The sequence below is a fragment of the Nematostella vectensis genome, chromosome 8, assembly GCF_932526225.1.
Source record: "Nematostella vectensis chromosome 8, jaNemVect1.1, whole genome shotgun sequence".
NCBI lineage: Eukaryota > Metazoa > Cnidaria > Anthozoa > Actiniaria > Edwardsiidae > Nematostella > Nematostella vectensis.
Window position 1 is genome coordinate 8,178,438 of NC_064041.1, and position 15,399 is coordinate 8,193,836.

The window sequence follows — 15,399 nt, forward strand, 5'->3', positions numbered from 1 at the left end:
TTAGCAGAGAACTACTCGCGCAAAATTATAGACTCTCTTGCAAGCTAAAAACTTTGTTTGATTGTTTTCAATGTGTCTTTATGATTTTGCGTTTGTATTTAAATATCCTGGAAAGCAGTTCAGAATCAGCCATATGCAGCTTCATGTGGTTTAGTTCTGATTACTGGGGGATTAGCTCAAATGGTGGAGCGCCCGCTTAGCATGCGGGAGGTACCGGGATCGATACCCGGATTCTCCAGATTTTTTCGCTTGCTAAAGAGAAATCCATTTTTTAGGCAATTTCGACTAAGTTAGAGTGCAAATAATGGCTATTGGAATAATAAAAAGCGTTTTAGAATTTGATTTTCAACCACCTCAGAAGACAGGTCTTATCAATCAAATCGACACGAATTTATTTTGTACTGTATCTGGAAATATTCTGCTGCTAAACAGGAAGGCACTGGTGGTTCAGTGGTAGAATTCTCGCCTGCCACGCGGGAGGCCCGGGTTCGATGCCCGGCCAGTGCAATGTTTATTTTGTTTTTGGCTGGAAAACATCAAATGCAAATGTCAGTACCTATATTTTCTATGAAACTCCTGTGTTGTGTATTTAAATCGGTAAACTGCAAATTAAAAGCATAGCTTTAACACAAGAAACAAAATCGAATTTCCTCCCCAATGCTTCTGTGGTCAGCAGAGTGGCGCAGTGGAAGCGTGCTGGGCCCATAACCCAGAGGTCCGAGGATCGAAACCTTGCTCTGCTAGAGGTGCGTCATTTTTTGGGGCTGATATCAAGAAGATAAACAAATATTAGCAATTGTATTCGAGCCAATAAAGATTGTGTTTGTACAAAATTTTAAAACTACTCGCGCAAAATTATAGAGACTCTCTTGCAAGCTAAAAACTTTGTTTCATTGTTTTCAATGTGTCTTTATGATTTTGCGTTTGTATTTAAATATCCTGGAAAGCAGTTCAGAATCAGCCATATGCAGCTTCATGTGGTTTAGTTCTGATTACTGGGGGATTAGCTCAAATGGTAGAGCGCCCGCTTAGCATGCGGGAGGTACCGGGATCGATACCCGGATTCTCCAGATTTTTTCGCTTGCTAAAGAGAAATCCATTTTTTAGGCAATTTTGACTACGTTAGAGTGCAAATAATGCCTATTGGAATAATAAAAAGTGTTTTAGAATTTGATTTTCAACCACCTCAGAAGACAGGTCTTATCAATCAAATCGACACGAATTTATTTTTTACTGTATCTGAAAATATTCTGCTGCTAAACAGGAAGGCACTGGTGGTTTAGTGGTAGAATTCTCGCCTGCCACGCGGGAGGCCCGGGTTCGATTCCCGGCCAGTGCAATGTTTATTTTGTTTTTGGCTGGAAAACATCAAATGCAAATGTCAGTACCTATATTTTCTATGAAACTCCTGTGTTGTGTACTTAAATCGGTAAACTGCAAATTAAAAGCATAGCTTTAACACAAGAAACAAAACCGAATTTCTTCCCCAATGCTTCTGTGGTCAGCAGAGTGGCGCAGTGGAAGCGTGCTGGGCCCATAACTCAGAGGTCCGAGGATCGAAACCTTGCTCTGCTAGAGGTGCGTCATTTTTTTGGCGCTGATATCAAGAAGATAAACAAACATTAGCAATTGTATTCGAGCCAATAAAGATTGTGTTTGTACAAAATTTCAAAACTACTCGCGCAAAATTATAGAGACTCTCTTGCAAGCTAAAAACTTTGTTTGATTGTTTTCAATGTGTCTTTATGATTTTGCGTTTGTATTTAAATATCCTGGAAAGCAGTTCAGAATCAGCCATATGCAGCTTCATGTGGTTTAGTTCTGATTACTGGGGGATTAGCTCAAATGGTAGAGCGCCCGCTTAGCATGCGGGAGGTACCGGGATCGATACCCGGATTCTCCAGATTTTTTCGCTTGGTATATAAGAAATCCATTTTTTAGGCAATTTCGACTAAGTTAGAGTGCAAATAATGGCTATTGGAATAATAAAAAGCGTTTTAGAATTTGATTTTCAACCACCTCAGAAGACAGGTCTTATCAATCAAATCGACGCGAATTTATTTTGTACTGTATCTAGAAATATTCTGCTGCTAAACAGGAAGGCACTGGTGGTTCAGTGGTAGAATTCTCGCCTGCCACGCGGGAGGCCCGGGTTCGATTCCCGGCCAGTGCAATGTTTATTTTGTTTTTGGCTGGAAAACATCAAATGCAAATGTCAGTACCTATATTTTCTATTAAACTCCTGTGTTGTGTAATTAAATCGGTAAACTGCAAATAAAAAGCATAGCTTTAACACAAGAAACAAAACCGAATTTCCTCCCCAAGGCTTCAATCGTTAGCAGAGTGGCGCAGTGCAAGCGTGCTGGGCCCATAACCCAGAGGTCCGTGGATCGAAACCTTGCTCTGCTAGAGGTGCGTCATTTTTTTGTCGCTGATATCAAGAAGAGAAACAAAACATTAGCAATTGTATTCGAGCCAATAAAGATTGTGTTTGTACAAAATGTCAAAACTACTCGCGCAAAATTATAGAGACTCTCTTGCAAGCTAAAAACTTTGTTTGATTGTTTTCAATGTGTCTTTATGATTTTGCGTTTGTATTTAAATATCCTGGAAAGCAGTTCAGAATCAGCCATATGCAGCTTCATGTGGTTTAGTTCTGATTACTGGGGGATTAGCTCAAATGGTAGAGCGCCCGCTTAGCATGCGGGAGGTACCGGGATCGATACCCGGATTCTCCAGATTTTTTCGCTTGCTAAAGAGAAATCCATTTTTTAGGCAATTTCGACTTTGTTAGAGTGCAAATAATGCCTATTGGAATAATAAAAAGCGTTTTAGAATTTGATTTTCAACCACCTCAGAAGACAGGTCTTATCAATCAAATCGACGCGAATTTATTTTGTACTGTATCTAGAAATATTCTGCTGCTAAACAGGAAGGCACTGGTGGTTCAGTGGTAGAATTCTCGCCTGCCACGCGAGAGGCCCGGGTTCGATTCCCGGCCAGTGCAATGTTTATTTTGTTTTTGGCTGGAAAACATCAAATGCAAATGTCAGTACCTATATTTTCTATGAAACTCCTGTGTTGTGTACTTAAATCGGTAAACTGCAAATTAAAAGCATAGCTTTAACACAAGAAACAAAACCGAATTTCCTCCCCAAGGCTTCAATGGTTAGATGAGTGGCGCAGTGGAAGCGTGCTGGGCCCATAACCCAGAGGTCCGAGGATCGAAACCTTGCTCTGCTAGAAATGCGTCATTTTTTTGTCGCTGATATCAAGAAGAGAAACAAAACATTAGCAAATGTATTCGAGCCAATAAAGATTGTGTTTGTACAAAATTTCAAAACTACTCGCGCAAAATTATAGAGACTCTCTTGCAAGCTAAAAACTTTGTTGGATTGTTTTCAATGTGTCTTTATGATTTTGCGTTTGTATTTAAATATCCTGGAAAGCAGTTCAGAATCAGCCATATGCAGCTTCATGTGGTTTAGTTCTGATTACTGGGGGATTAGCTCAAATGGTAGAGCGCCCGCTTAGCATGCGGGAGGTACCGGGATCGATACCCGGATTCTCCAGATTTTTTCGCTTGGTGAAGAGAAATTCATTTTTTAGGCAATTTCGACTAAGGTAGAGTGCAAATAATGCCTATTGGAATAATAAAAAGCGTTTTAGAATTTGATTTTCAACAACCTCAGAAGACAGGTCTTATCAATCAAATCGACACGAATTTATTTTGTACTGTATCTGGAAATATTCTGCTGCTAAACAGGAAGGCACTGGTGGTTCAGTGGTAGAATTCTGGCCTGCCACGCGGGAGGCCCGGTTTCGATTCCCGGCCAGTGCAATGTTTATTTTGTTTTTGGCTGGAAAACATCAAATGCAAATGTTAGTACCTACATTTTCTATGAAACTCCTGTGTTGTGTACTTAAATCGGTAAACTGCATATTAAAAGCATAGCTTTAACACAAGAAACAAAACCGAATTTCCTCCCCAATGCTTCTGTGGTCAGCAGAGTGGCGCAGTGGAAGCGTGCTGGGCCCATAACCCAGAGGTCCGAGGATCGAAACCTTGCTCTGCTAGAGGTGCGTCATTTTTTGGCGCTGATATCAAGAAGATAAACAAACATTAGCAATTGTATTCGAGCCAATAAAGATTGTGTTTGTACAAAATTTCAAAACTACTCGCGCAAAATTATAGACTCTCTTGAAATCTAAAAACTTTGTTTGATTGTTTTCAATGTGTCTTTATGATTTTGCGTTTGTATTTAAATATCATGGAAAGCAGTTCAGAATCAGCCATATGCAGCTTCATGTGCTTTAGTTCTGATTACTGGGGAATTAGCTCAAATGGTAGAGCGCCCGCTTAGCATGCTGGAGGTACCGGGATCGATACCCGGATTCTCCAGATTTTTTCGCTTGCTAAAGAGAAATCCATTTTTTAGGCAATTTCGACTAAGTTAGAGTGCAAATAATGCCTATTGGAATAATAAAAAGCGTTTTAGAATTTGATTTTCAACTACCTCAGAAGACAGGTCTTATCAATCAAGTCGACACGAATTTATTTTGTACTGTATCTGGAAATATTCTGCTGCTAAACAGGAGGGCACTGGTGGTTCAGTGATAGAATTCTCGCATGCCACGCGGGAGGCCCGGGTTCGATTCCCGGCCAGTGCAATGTTTATTTTGTTTTTGGCTGGAAAACATCAAATGCAAATGTCAGTACCTATATTTTCTATGAAACTCCTGTGTTGTGTACTTAAATCGGTAAACTGCAAATTAAAAGCATAGCTTTAACACAAGAAACAAAACCGAATTTCCTCCCCAAGGTTTTAATCGTTAGCAGAGTGGCGCAGTGGAAGCGTGCTGGGCCCATAACCCAGAGGTCCGAGGATCGAAACCTTGCTCTGCTAGAGGTGCGTCATTTTTTGGCGCTGATATCAAGAAGATAAACAAACATTAGCAATTGTATTCGAGCCAATAAAGATTGTGTTTGTACAAAATTTCAAAACTACTCGCGCAAAATTATAGAGACTCTCTTGCAATCTAAAAACTTTGTTTGATTGTTTTCAATGTGTCTTTATGATTTTGCGTTTGTATTTAAATATCCTGGAAAACAGTTCAGAATCAGCCATATGCAGCTTCATGTGGTTTAGTTCTGATTACTGGGGGATTAGCTCAAATGGTAGAGCGCCCGCTTAGCATGCGGGAGGTACCGGAATCGATACCCGGATTCTCCAGATTTTTTCGCTTGGTAAAGAGAAATTCATTTTTTAGGCTATTTCGACTAAGTTAGAGTGCAAATAATGCCTATTGGAATAATAAAAAGCGATTTAGAATTTGATTTTCAACCACCTCAGAAGACAGGTCTTATCAATCAAATCGACACGAATTTATTTTGTACTGTATCTGTAAATATTCTTCTGCTAAACAGGAAGGCACTGGTGGTTCAGTGGTAGAATTCTTGCCTGCCACGCGGGAGGCCCGATTTTCCTTCCAAAGGCTTAAATGGTTAGCAGAGTGGCGCAGTGGAAGCGTGCTGGGCCCATAACCCAGACGTCCGAGGATCGAAACCTTGCTCTGATAGAGGTGCGTCATTTTTTGGCGCTGATATCAAGAAGATAAACAAATATTAGCAATTGTATTCGAGCCAATAAAGATTGTGTTTGTACAAAATTTCAAAACTACTCGCGCAAAATTATAGAGACTCTCTTGCAAGCTAAAAACTTTGTTTGATTGTTTTCAATGTGTCTTTATGATTTTGCGTTTGTATTTAAATATCCTGGAAAACAGTTCAGAATCAGCCATATGCAGCTTCATGTGGTTTAGTTCTGATTACTGGGGGATTAGCTCAAATGGTAGAGCGCCCGCTTATCATGCGGGAGGTACCGGGATCGGTAAATTAAAAGCATAGCTTTAACACAAGAAACAAAACCGAATTTCCTCCCCAAGGCTTCAATCGTTAGCAGAGAACTACTCGCGCAAAATTATAGACTCTCTTGCAAGCTAAAAACTTTGTTTGATTGTTTTCAATGTGTCTTTATGATTTTGCGTTTGTATTTAAATATCCTGGAAAGCAGTTCAGAATCAGCCATATGCAGCTTCATGTGGTTTAGTTCTGATTACTGGGGGATTAGCTCAAATGGTAGAGCGCCCGCTTAGCATGCTGGAGGTACCGGGATCGATACCCGGATTCTCAAGATTTTTTCGCTTGCTAAAGAGAAATCCATTTTTTAGGCAATTTCGACTACGTTAGAGTGCAAATAATGCCTATTGGAATAATAAAAAGCGTTTTAGAATTTGATTTTCAACCACCTCAGAAGACAGGTCTTATCAATCAAATCGACGCGAATTCATTTTGTACTGTATCTGGAAATATTCTGCTGCTAAACAGGAAGGCACTGGTGGTTCAGTGGTAGAATTCTCGCCTGCCACGCGGGAGGCCCTGGTTCGATTCCCGGCCAGTGCAATGTTTATTTTGTTTTTGGCTGGAAAACATCAAATGCAAATGTCAGTACCTATATTTTCTATGAAACTCCTGTGTTGTGTACTTAAATCGGTAAACTGCAAATTAAAAGCATAGCTTTAACACAAGAAACAAAACCGAATTTCCTCCCCAAGGCTTCAATGGTTAGATGAGTGGCGCAGTGGAAGCGTGCTGGGCCCATAACCCAGAGGGCCGAGGATCGAAACCTTGCTCTGCTAGAGGTGCGTTATTTTTTTGTCGCTGATATCAAGAAGAGAAACAAAACATTAGCAATTGTATTCGAGCCAATAAAGATTGTGTTTGTACAAAATTTCAAAAATACTCGCGCAAAATTATAGAGACTCTCTTGCAAGCTAAAAACTTTGTTTGATTGTTTTCAATGTGTCTTTATGATTTTGCGTTTGTATTTAAATATCCTGGAAAGCAGTTCAGAATCAGCCATATGCAGCTTCATGTGGTTTAGTTCTGATTACTGGGGGATTAGCTCAAATGGTAGAGCGCCCGCTTAGCATGCCGGAGGTACCGGGATCGATAACAGGATTCTCCAGATTTTTTCGCTTGGTGAAGAGAAATCCATTTTTTAGGCAATTTCGACTAAGTTAGAGTGCAAATAATGCCTATTGGAATAATAAAAAGCGTTTTAGAATTTGATTTTCAACCACCTCAGAAGACAGGTCTTATCAATCAAATCGACACGAATTTATTTTGTACTGTATCTGGAAATATTCTGCTGCTAAACAGGAAGGCACTGGTGGTTCAGTGGTAGAATTCTGGCCTGCCACGCGGGAGGCCCGGTTTCGATTCCCGGCCAGTGCAATGTTTATTTTGTTTTTGGCTGGAAAACATCAAATGCAAATGTCAGTACCTACATTTTCTATGAAACTCCTGTGTTGTGTACTTAAATCGGTAAACTGCATATTAAAAGCATAGCTTTAACACAAGAAACAAAACCGAATTTCCTCCCCAATGCTTCTGTGGTCAGCAGAGTGGCGCAGTGGAAGCGTGCTGGGCCCATAACCCAGAGGTCCGAGGATCGAAACCTTGCTCTGCTAGAGGTGCGTCATTTTTTGGCGCTGATATCAAGAAGATAAACAAACATTAGCAATTGTATTCGAGCCAATAAAGATTGTGTTTGTACAAAATTTCAAAACTACTCGCGCAAAATTATAGAGACTCTCTTGCAAGCTAAAAACTTTGTTTGATTGTTTTCAATGTGTCTTTATGATTTTGCGTTTGTATTTAAATATCCTGGAAAGCAGTTCAGAATCAGCCATATGCAGCTTCATGTGGTTTAGTTCTGATTACTGGGGGATTAGCTCAAATGGTAGAGCGCCCGCTTAGCATGCCGGAGGTACCGGGATCGATACCCGGATTCTCCAGATTTTTTCGCTTGGTGAAGAGAAATCCATTTTTTAGGCAATTTCGACTAAGTTAGAGTGCAAATAATGCCTATTGGAATAATAAAAAGCGTTTTAGAATTTGATTTTCAACCACCTCAGAAGACAGGTCTTATCAATCAAATCGACACGAATTTATTTTGTACTGTATCTGGAAATATTCTGCTGCTAAACAGGAAGGCACTGGTGGTTCAGTGGTAGAATTCTGGCCTGCCACGCGGGAGGCCCGGTTTCGATTCCCGGCCAGTGCAATGTTTATTTTGTTTTTGGCTGGAAAACATCAAATGCAAATGTCAGTACCTATATTTTCTATGAAACTCCTGTGTTGTGTACTTAAATCGGTAAACTGCATATTAAAAGCATAGCTTTAACACAAGAAACAAAACCGAATTTCCTCCCCAATGCTTCTGTGGTCAGCAGAGTGGCGCAGTGGAAGCGTGCTGGGCCCATAACCCAGAGGTCCGAGGATCGAAACCTTGCTCTGCTAGAGGTGCGTCATTTTTTGGCGCTGATATCAAGAAGATAAACAAACATTAGCAATTGTATTCGAGCCAATAAAGATTGTGTTTGTACAAAATTTCAAAACTACTCGCGCAAAATTATAGAGACTCTCTTGCAAGCTAAAAACTTTGTTTGATTGTTTTCAATGTGTCTTTATGATTTTGCGTTTGTATTTAAATATCCTGGAAAGCAGTTCAGAATCAGCCATATGCAGCTTCATGTGGTTTAGTTCTGATTACTGGGGGATTAGCTCAAATGGTAGAGCGCCCGCTTAGCATGCGGGAGGTACCGGGATCGATACCCGGATTCTCCAGATTTTTTCGCTTGCTAAAGAGAAATCCATTTTTTAGGCAATTTCGACTACGTTAGAGTGCAAATAATGCCTATTGGAATAATAAAAAGCGTTTTAGAATTTGATTTTCAACCACCTCAGAAGACAGGTCTTATCAATCAAATCGACGCGAATTCATTTTGTACTGTATCTGGAAATATTCTGCTGCTAAACAGGAAGGCACTGGTGGTTCAGTGGTAGAATTCTCGCCTGCCACGCGGGAGGCCCTGGTTCGATTCCCGGCCAGTGCAATGTTTATTTTGTTTTTGGCTGGAAAACATCAAATGCAAATGTCAGTACCTATATTTTCTATGAAACTCCTGTGTTGTGTACTTAAATCGGTAAACTGCAAATTAAAAGCATAGCTTTAACACAAGAAACAAAACCGAATTTCCTCCCCAAGGCTTCAATGGTTAGATGAGTGGCGCAGTGGAAGCGTGCTGGGCCCATAACCCAGAGGTCCGAGGATCGAAACCTTGCTCTGCTAGAGGTGCGTTATTTTTTTGTCGCTGATATCAAGAAGAGAAACAAAACATTAGCAATTGTATTCTAGCCAATAAAGATTGTGTTTGTACAAAATTTCAAAACTACTCGCGCAAAATTATAGACTCTCTTGCAAGCTAAAAACTTTGTTTGATTGTTTTCAATGTGTCTTTATGATTTTGCGTTTGTATTTAAATATCCTGGAAAGCAGTTCAGAATCAGCCATATGCAGCTTCATGTGGTTTAGTTCTGATTACTGGGGGATTAGCTCAAATGGTAGAGCGCCCGCTTAGCATGCCGGAGGTACCGGGATCGATACCAGGATTCTCCAGATTTTTTCGCTTGGTGAAGAGAAATCCATTTTTTAGGCAATTTCGACTAAGTTAGAGTGCAAATAATGCCTATTGGAATAATAAAAAGCGTTTTAGAATTTGATTTTCAACCACCTCAGAAGACAGGTCTTATCAATCAAATCGACACGAATTTATTTTGTACTGTATCTGGAAATATTCTGCTGCTAAACAGGAAGGCACTGGTGGTTCAGTGGTAGAATTCTGGCCTGCCACGAGGGAGGCCCGGTTTCGATTCCCGGCCAGTGCAATGTTTATTTTGTTTTTGGCTGGAAAACATCAAATGCAAATGTCAGTACCTATATTTTCTATGAAACTCCTGTGTTGTGTACTTAAATCGGTAAACTGCAAATTAAAAGCATAGCTTTAACACAAGAAACAAAACCGAATTTCCTCCCCAAGGCTTCAATGGTTAGATGAGTGGCGCAGTGGAAGCGTGCTGGGCCCATAACCCAGAGGTCCGAGGATCGAAACCTTGCTCTGCTAGAGGTGCGTTATTTTTTTGTCGCTGATATTAAGAAGAGAAACAAAACATTAAAAAATTGTATTCGAGCCAATAAAGATTGTGTTTGTACAAAATTTCAAAACTACTCGCGCAAAATTATAGAGACTCTCTTGCAAGCTAAAAACTTCGTTTGATTGTTTTCAATGTGTCTTTATGATTTTGCGTTTGTATTTAAATATCCTGGAAAGCAGTTCAGAATCAGCCATATGCAGCTTCATGTGGTTTAGTTCTGATTACTGGGGGATTAGCTCAAATGGTAGAGCGCCCGCTTAGCATGCCGGAGGTACCGGGATCGATACCAGGATTCTCCAGATTTTTTCGCTTGGTGAAGAGAAATCCATTTTTTAGGCAATTTCGACTAAGTTAGAGTGCAAATAATGCCTATTGGAATAATAAAAAGCGTTTTAGAATTTGATTTTCAACCACCTCAGAAGACAGGTCTTATCAATCAAATCGACACGAATTTATTTTGTACTGTATCTGGAAATATTCTGCTGCTAAACAGGAAGGCACTGGTGGTTCAGTGGTAGAATTCTGGCCTGCCACGCGGGAGGCCCGGTTTCGATTCCCGGCCAGTGCAATGTTTATTTTGTTTTTGGCTGGAAAACATCAAATGCAAATGTCAGTACCTACATTTTCTATGAAACTCCTGTGTTGTGTACTTAAATCGGTAAACTGCATATTAAAAGCATAGCTTTAACACAAGAAACAAAACCGAATTTCCTCCCCAATGCTTCTGTGGTCAGCAGAGTGGCGCAGTGGAAGCGTGCTGGGCCCATACAACAGAGGTCCGAGGATCTAAACCTTGCTCTGCTAGAGGTGCGTCATTTTTTGACGCTGATATCAAGAAGATAAACAAACATTAGCAATTGTATTCGAGCCAATAAAGATTGTGTTTGTACAAAATTTCAAAACTACTCGCGCAAAATTATAGACTCTCTTGCAATCTAAAAACTTTGTTTGATTGTTTTCAATGTGTCTTTATGATTTTGCGTTTGTATTTAAATATCCTGGAAAGCAGTTCAGAATCAGCCATATGCAGCTTCATGTGCTTTAGTTCTGATTACTGGGGAATTAGCTCAAATGGTAGAGCGCCCGCTTAGCATGCGGGAGGTACCGGGATAGATACCCGGATTCTCCAGATTTTTTCGCTTGCTAAAGAGAAATCCATTTTTTAGGCAATTTCGACTAAGTTAGAGTGCAAATAATGCCTATTGGAATAATAAAAAGCGTTTTAGAATTTGATTTTCAACTACCTCAGAAGACAGGTCTTATCAATCAAATCGACACGAATTTATTTTGTACTGTATCTGGAAATATTCTGCTGCTAAACAGGAAGGCACTGGTGGTTCAGTGGTAGAATTCTCGCATGCCACGCGGGAGGCCCGGGTTCGATTCCCGGCCAGTGCAATGTTTATTTTGTTTTTGGCTGGAAAACATCAAATGCAAATGTCAGTACCTATATTTTCAATGAAACTCCTGTGTTGTGTACTTAAATCGGTAAACTGCAAATTAAAAGCATAGCTTTAACACAAGAAACAAAACCGAATTTCCTCCCCAAGGCTTCAATCGTTAGCAGAGTGGCGCAGTGGAAGCGTGCTGGGCCCATAACCCAGAGGTCCGAGGATCGAAACCTTGCTCTGCTAGAGGTGCGTCATTTTTTTGTCGCTGATATCAAGAAGAGAAACAAAACATTAGCAATTGTATTCGAGCCAATAAAGATTGTGTTTGTACAAAATTTCAAAAATACTCGCGCAAAATTATAGAGACTCTCTTGCAAGCTAAAAACTTTGTTTGATTGTTTTCAATGTGTCTTTATGATTTTGCGTTTGTATTTAAATATCCTGGAAAACAGTTCAGAATCAGCCATATGCAGCTTCATGTGGTTTAGTTCTGATTACTGGGGGATTAGCTCAAATGGTAGAGCGCCCGCTTAGCATGCGGGAGGTACATGGATCGATACCCGGATTCTCCAGATTTGTTCGCTTGGTAAAGAGAAATCCATTTTTTAGGCAACTTCGACTAAGTTAGATTGCAAATAATGCCTATTGGAATAATAAAAAGCGTTTTAGAATTTGATTTTCAACCACCTCAGAAGACAGGTCTTATCAATCAAATCGACACGAATTTATTTTGTACTGTATCTGGAAATATTCTGCTGCTAAACAGGAAGGCACTGGTGGTTCAGTTGTAGAATTCTCGCCTGCCACGCGGGAGGCCCGGGTTCGGTTCCCGGCCAGTGCAATGTTTATTTTGTTTTTGGCTGGAAAACATCAAATGCAAATGTCAGTACCTATATTTTCTATGAAACTCCTGTGTTGTGTACTTAAATCGGTAAACTGCAAATTAAAAGCATAGCTTTAACACAAGAAACAAAACCGAATTTCCTCCCCAAGGCTTCAATCGTTAGCAGAGTGGCGCAGTGGAAGCGTGCTGGGCCCATAACCCAGAGGTCCGAGGATTGAAACCTTGCTCTGCTAGAGGTGCGTCATTTTTTTGTCGCTGATACCAAGAAGAGAAACAAAACATTAGCAATTGTATTCGAGCAAATAAAGATTGTGTTTGTACAAAATTTCAAAACTACTCGAGCAAAATTATAGACTCTATTGCAAGCTAAAAACTTTGTTTGATTGTTTTTAATGTGTCTTTATGATTTTGCGTTTGTATTTAAATATCCTGGAAAACAGTTCAGAATCAGCCATATGCAGCTTCATGTGGTTTAGTTCTGATTACTGGGGGATTAGCTCAAATAGTAGAGCGCCCGCTTAGCATGCGGGAGGTACCGGAATCGATACCCGGATTCTCCAGATTGTTTCACTTGGTAAAGAGAAATCCATTTTTTAGGCAATTTCGACTAAGTTAGAGTGCAAATAATGCCTATTGGAATAATAAAAAGTGTTTTAGAATTTGATTTTCAACCACCTCAGAAGACAGGTCTTATCAATCAAATCGACACGAATTTATTTTGTACTGTATCTGTAAATATTCTTCTGCTAAACAGGAAGGCACTGGTGGTTCAGTGGTAGAATTCTTGCCTGCCACGCGGGAGGCCCGATTTTCCTTCCAAAGGCTTAAATGGTTAGCAGAGTTGCGCAGTGGAAGCGTGCTGGGCCCATAACCCAGACGTCCGAGGATCGAAACCTTGCTCTGCTAGAGGTGCGTCATTTTTTGGCGCTGAAATCAAGAAGATTTTCAAACATTAGCAATTGTATTCGAGCCAAAAAAGATTGTGTTTGTACAAAATTTCAAAACTACTCGCGCAAAATTATAGAGACTCTCTTGCAAGCTAAAAACTTTGTTTGATTGTTTTCAATGTGTTTTTATGATTTTGCGTTTGTATTTAAATATCCTGGAAAACAGTTCAGAATCAGCCATATGCAGCTTCATGTGGTTTAGTTCTGATTACTGGGGGATTAGCTCAAATGGTAGAGCGCCCGCTTAGCATGCGGGAGGTACCGGGATCGATACCCGGATTCTCCAGCTTTTTTCGCTTGGTAAAGAGAAATCCATTTTTTAGGCAATTTCGACTAAGTTAGAGTGCAAGTAATGCCTATTGGAATAATAAAAAGCGTTTTAGAATTTGATTTTCAACCACCTCAGAAGACAGGTCTTATCAATCAAATCGACACGAATTTATTTTGTACTGTATCTGGAAATATTCTGCTGCTAAACAGGAAGGCACTGGTGGTTCAGTGGTAGAATTCTCGCATGCCACGCGGGAGGCCCGGGTTCGATTCCCGGCCAGTGCAATGTTTATTTTGTTTTTGGCTGGAAAACATCAAATGCAAATGTCAGTACCTATATTTTCTATGAAACTCCTGTGTTGTGTACTTAAATCGGTAAACTGCAAATTAAAAGCATAGCTTTAACACAAGAAACAAAACCGAATTTCCTCCCCAAGGCTTCAATCGTTAGCAGAGTGGCGCAGTGGAAGCGTGCTGGGCCCATAACCCAGAGGTCCGAGGATCGAAACCTTGCTCTGCTAGAGGTGCGTCATTTTTTTGTCGCTGATATCAAGAAGAGAAACAAAACATTAGCAATTGTATTCCAGCCAATAAAGATTGTGTTTGTACAAAATTTCAAAACTACTCGCGCAAAATTATAGACTCTATTGCAAGCTAAAAACTTTGTTTGATTGTTTTTAATGTGTCTTTATGATTTTGCGTTTGTATTTAAATATCCTGGAAAACAGTTCAGAATCAGCCATATGCAGCTTCATGTGGTTTAGTTCTGATTACTGGGGGATTAGCTCAAATGGTAGAGCGCCCGCTTAGCATGCGGGAGGTACCGGGATCGATACCCGGATTCTCCAGATTTTTTCGCTTGGTAAAGAGAAATCCATTTTTTAGGCAATTTCGACTAAGTTAGAGTGCAAATAATGCCTATTGGAATAATAAAAAGTGTTTTAGAATTTGATTTTCAACCACCTCAGAAGACAGGTCTTATCAATCAAATCGACACGAATTTATTTTGTACTGTATCTGTAAATATTCTTCTGCTAAACAGGAAGGCACTGGTGGTTCAGTGGTAGAATTCTTGCCTGCCACGCGGGAGGCCCGATTTTCCTTCCAAAGGCTTCAATGGTTAGCAGAGTGGCGCAGTGGAAGCGTGCTGGGCCCATAACCCAGACGTCCGAGGATCGAAACCTTGCTCTGCTAGAGGTGCGTCATTTTTTGGCGCTGAAATCAAGAAGATTTTCAAACACTAGCAATTGTATTCGAGCCAAAAAAGATTGTGTTTGTACAAAATTTCAAAACTACTCGCGCAAAATTATAGACTCTCTTGCAAGCTAAAAACTTTGTTTGATTGTTTTCAATGTGTCTTTATGATTTTGCGTTTGTATTTAAATATCCTGGAAAACAGTTCAGAATCAGCCATATGCAGCTTCATGTGGTTTAGTTCTGATTACTGGGGTATTAGCTCAAATGGTAGAGCGCCCGCTTAGCATGCGGGAGATACCGGGATCGATACCCGGATTCTCCAGATTTTTTCGATTCGTAAAGAGAAATCCATTTTTTAGGCAATTTCGACTAAGTTAGAGTGCAAATAATGCCTATTGGAATAATAAAAAGTGTTTTAGAATTTGATTTTCAACCACCTCAGAAGACAGGTCTTATCAATCAAATCGACACGAATTTATTTTGTACTGTATCTGGAAATATTGTGCTGCTAAACTATAAGGCACTGGTGGTTCAGTGGTAGAATTCTCGCCTGCCACGCGGGAGGCTCGGGTTCGATTCCCGGCCAGTGAAATGTTTATTTTGTTTTTGGCTGGAAAACATCAAATGCAAATGTCAGTACCTTTATTTTCTATGAAACTCCTGTGTTGTGTACTTAAATCGGTAAACTGC

General features: G+C 40.1%; 24 non-coding genes across 24 annotated transcripts; all 24 read left to right on the forward strand.

Moving 5' to 3' along the window:
* The first annotated feature begins 436 nt into the window (after window positions 1–436).
* On the forward strand, window positions 437–507 carry Trnag-gcc. Its single transcript has one exon. It is a non-coding gene; the product is annotated as a tRNA-Gly (tRNA).
* Window positions 508–997: 490 nt separating this feature from the next.
* Window positions 998–1,070, forward strand: Trnaa-agc. The gene has a single exon. It is a non-coding gene; the product is annotated as a tRNA-Ala (tRNA).
* Window positions 1,071–1,268: 198 nt separating this feature from the next.
* On the forward strand, window positions 1,269–1,339 carry Trnag-gcc. The gene has a single exon. It is a non-coding gene; the product is annotated as a tRNA-Gly (tRNA).
* A 491-nt stretch (window positions 1,340–1,830) lies between these two features.
* On the forward strand, window positions 1,831–1,903 carry Trnaa-agc. The gene has a single exon. It is a non-coding gene; the product is annotated as a tRNA-Ala (tRNA).
* A 199-nt stretch (window positions 1,904–2,102) lies between these two features.
* Trnag-gcc lies at window positions 2,103–2,173 on the forward strand. Its single transcript has one exon. It is a non-coding gene; the product is annotated as a tRNA-Gly (tRNA).
* Window positions 2,174–2,665: 492 nt separating this feature from the next.
* On the forward strand, window positions 2,666–2,738 carry Trnaa-agc. The gene has a single exon. It is a non-coding gene; the product is annotated as a tRNA-Ala (tRNA).
* A 198-nt stretch (window positions 2,739–2,936) lies between these two features.
* Window positions 2,937–3,007, forward strand: Trnag-gcc. The gene has a single exon. It is a non-coding gene; the product is annotated as a tRNA-Gly (tRNA).
* Window positions 3,008–3,499: 492 nt separating this feature from the next.
* Trnaa-agc lies at window positions 3,500–3,572 on the forward strand. Its single transcript has one exon. It is a non-coding gene; the product is annotated as a tRNA-Ala (tRNA).
* Window positions 3,573–3,770: 198 nt separating this feature from the next.
* Trnag-gcc lies at window positions 3,771–3,841 on the forward strand. Its single transcript has one exon. It is a non-coding gene; the product is annotated as a tRNA-Gly (tRNA).
* A 759-nt stretch (window positions 3,842–4,600) lies between these two features.
* On the forward strand, window positions 4,601–4,671 carry Trnag-gcc. The gene has a single exon. It is a non-coding gene; the product is annotated as a tRNA-Gly (tRNA).
* Window positions 4,672–6,392: 1,721 nt separating this feature from the next.
* On the forward strand, window positions 6,393–6,463 carry Trnag-gcc. Its single transcript has one exon. It is a non-coding gene; the product is annotated as a tRNA-Gly (tRNA).
* Window positions 6,464–7,226: 763 nt separating this feature from the next.
* Trnag-gcc lies at window positions 7,227–7,297 on the forward strand. The gene has a single exon. It is a non-coding gene; the product is annotated as a tRNA-Gly (tRNA).
* A 761-nt stretch (window positions 7,298–8,058) lies between these two features.
* On the forward strand, window positions 8,059–8,129 carry Trnag-gcc. Its single transcript has one exon. It is a non-coding gene; the product is annotated as a tRNA-Gly (tRNA).
* Window positions 8,130–8,619: 490 nt separating this feature from the next.
* Trnaa-agc lies at window positions 8,620–8,692 on the forward strand. The gene has a single exon. It is a non-coding gene; the product is annotated as a tRNA-Ala (tRNA).
* Window positions 8,693–8,890: 198 nt separating this feature from the next.
* Window positions 8,891–8,961, forward strand: Trnag-gcc. Its single transcript has one exon. It is a non-coding gene; the product is annotated as a tRNA-Gly (tRNA).
* Window positions 8,962–9,722: 761 nt separating this feature from the next.
* Trnag-gcc lies at window positions 9,723–9,793 on the forward strand. The gene has a single exon. It is a non-coding gene; the product is annotated as a tRNA-Gly (tRNA).
* A 764-nt stretch (window positions 9,794–10,557) lies between these two features.
* Trnag-gcc lies at window positions 10,558–10,628 on the forward strand. Its single transcript has one exon. It is a non-coding gene; the product is annotated as a tRNA-Gly (tRNA).
* A 488-nt stretch (window positions 10,629–11,116) lies between these two features.
* Window positions 11,117–11,189, forward strand: Trnaa-agc. Its single transcript has one exon. It is a non-coding gene; the product is annotated as a tRNA-Ala (tRNA).
* A 198-nt stretch (window positions 11,190–11,387) lies between these two features.
* Window positions 11,388–11,458, forward strand: Trnag-gcc. The gene has a single exon. It is a non-coding gene; the product is annotated as a tRNA-Gly (tRNA).
* Window positions 11,459–12,221: 763 nt separating this feature from the next.
* Trnag-gcc lies at window positions 12,222–12,292 on the forward strand. Its single transcript has one exon. It is a non-coding gene; the product is annotated as a tRNA-Gly (tRNA).
* Window positions 12,293–13,455: 1,163 nt separating this feature from the next.
* Window positions 13,456–13,528, forward strand: Trnaa-agc. Its single transcript has one exon. It is a non-coding gene; the product is annotated as a tRNA-Ala (tRNA).
* Window positions 13,529–13,726: 198 nt separating this feature from the next.
* Window positions 13,727–13,797, forward strand: Trnag-gcc. The gene has a single exon. It is a non-coding gene; the product is annotated as a tRNA-Gly (tRNA).
* A 490-nt stretch (window positions 13,798–14,287) lies between these two features.
* On the forward strand, window positions 14,288–14,360 carry Trnaa-agc. The gene has a single exon. It is a non-coding gene; the product is annotated as a tRNA-Ala (tRNA).
* An 869-nt stretch (window positions 14,361–15,229) lies between these two features.
* On the forward strand, window positions 15,230–15,300 carry Trnag-gcc. The gene has a single exon. It is a non-coding gene; the product is annotated as a tRNA-Gly (tRNA).
* Window positions 15,301–15,399: the final 99 nt, after the last annotated feature.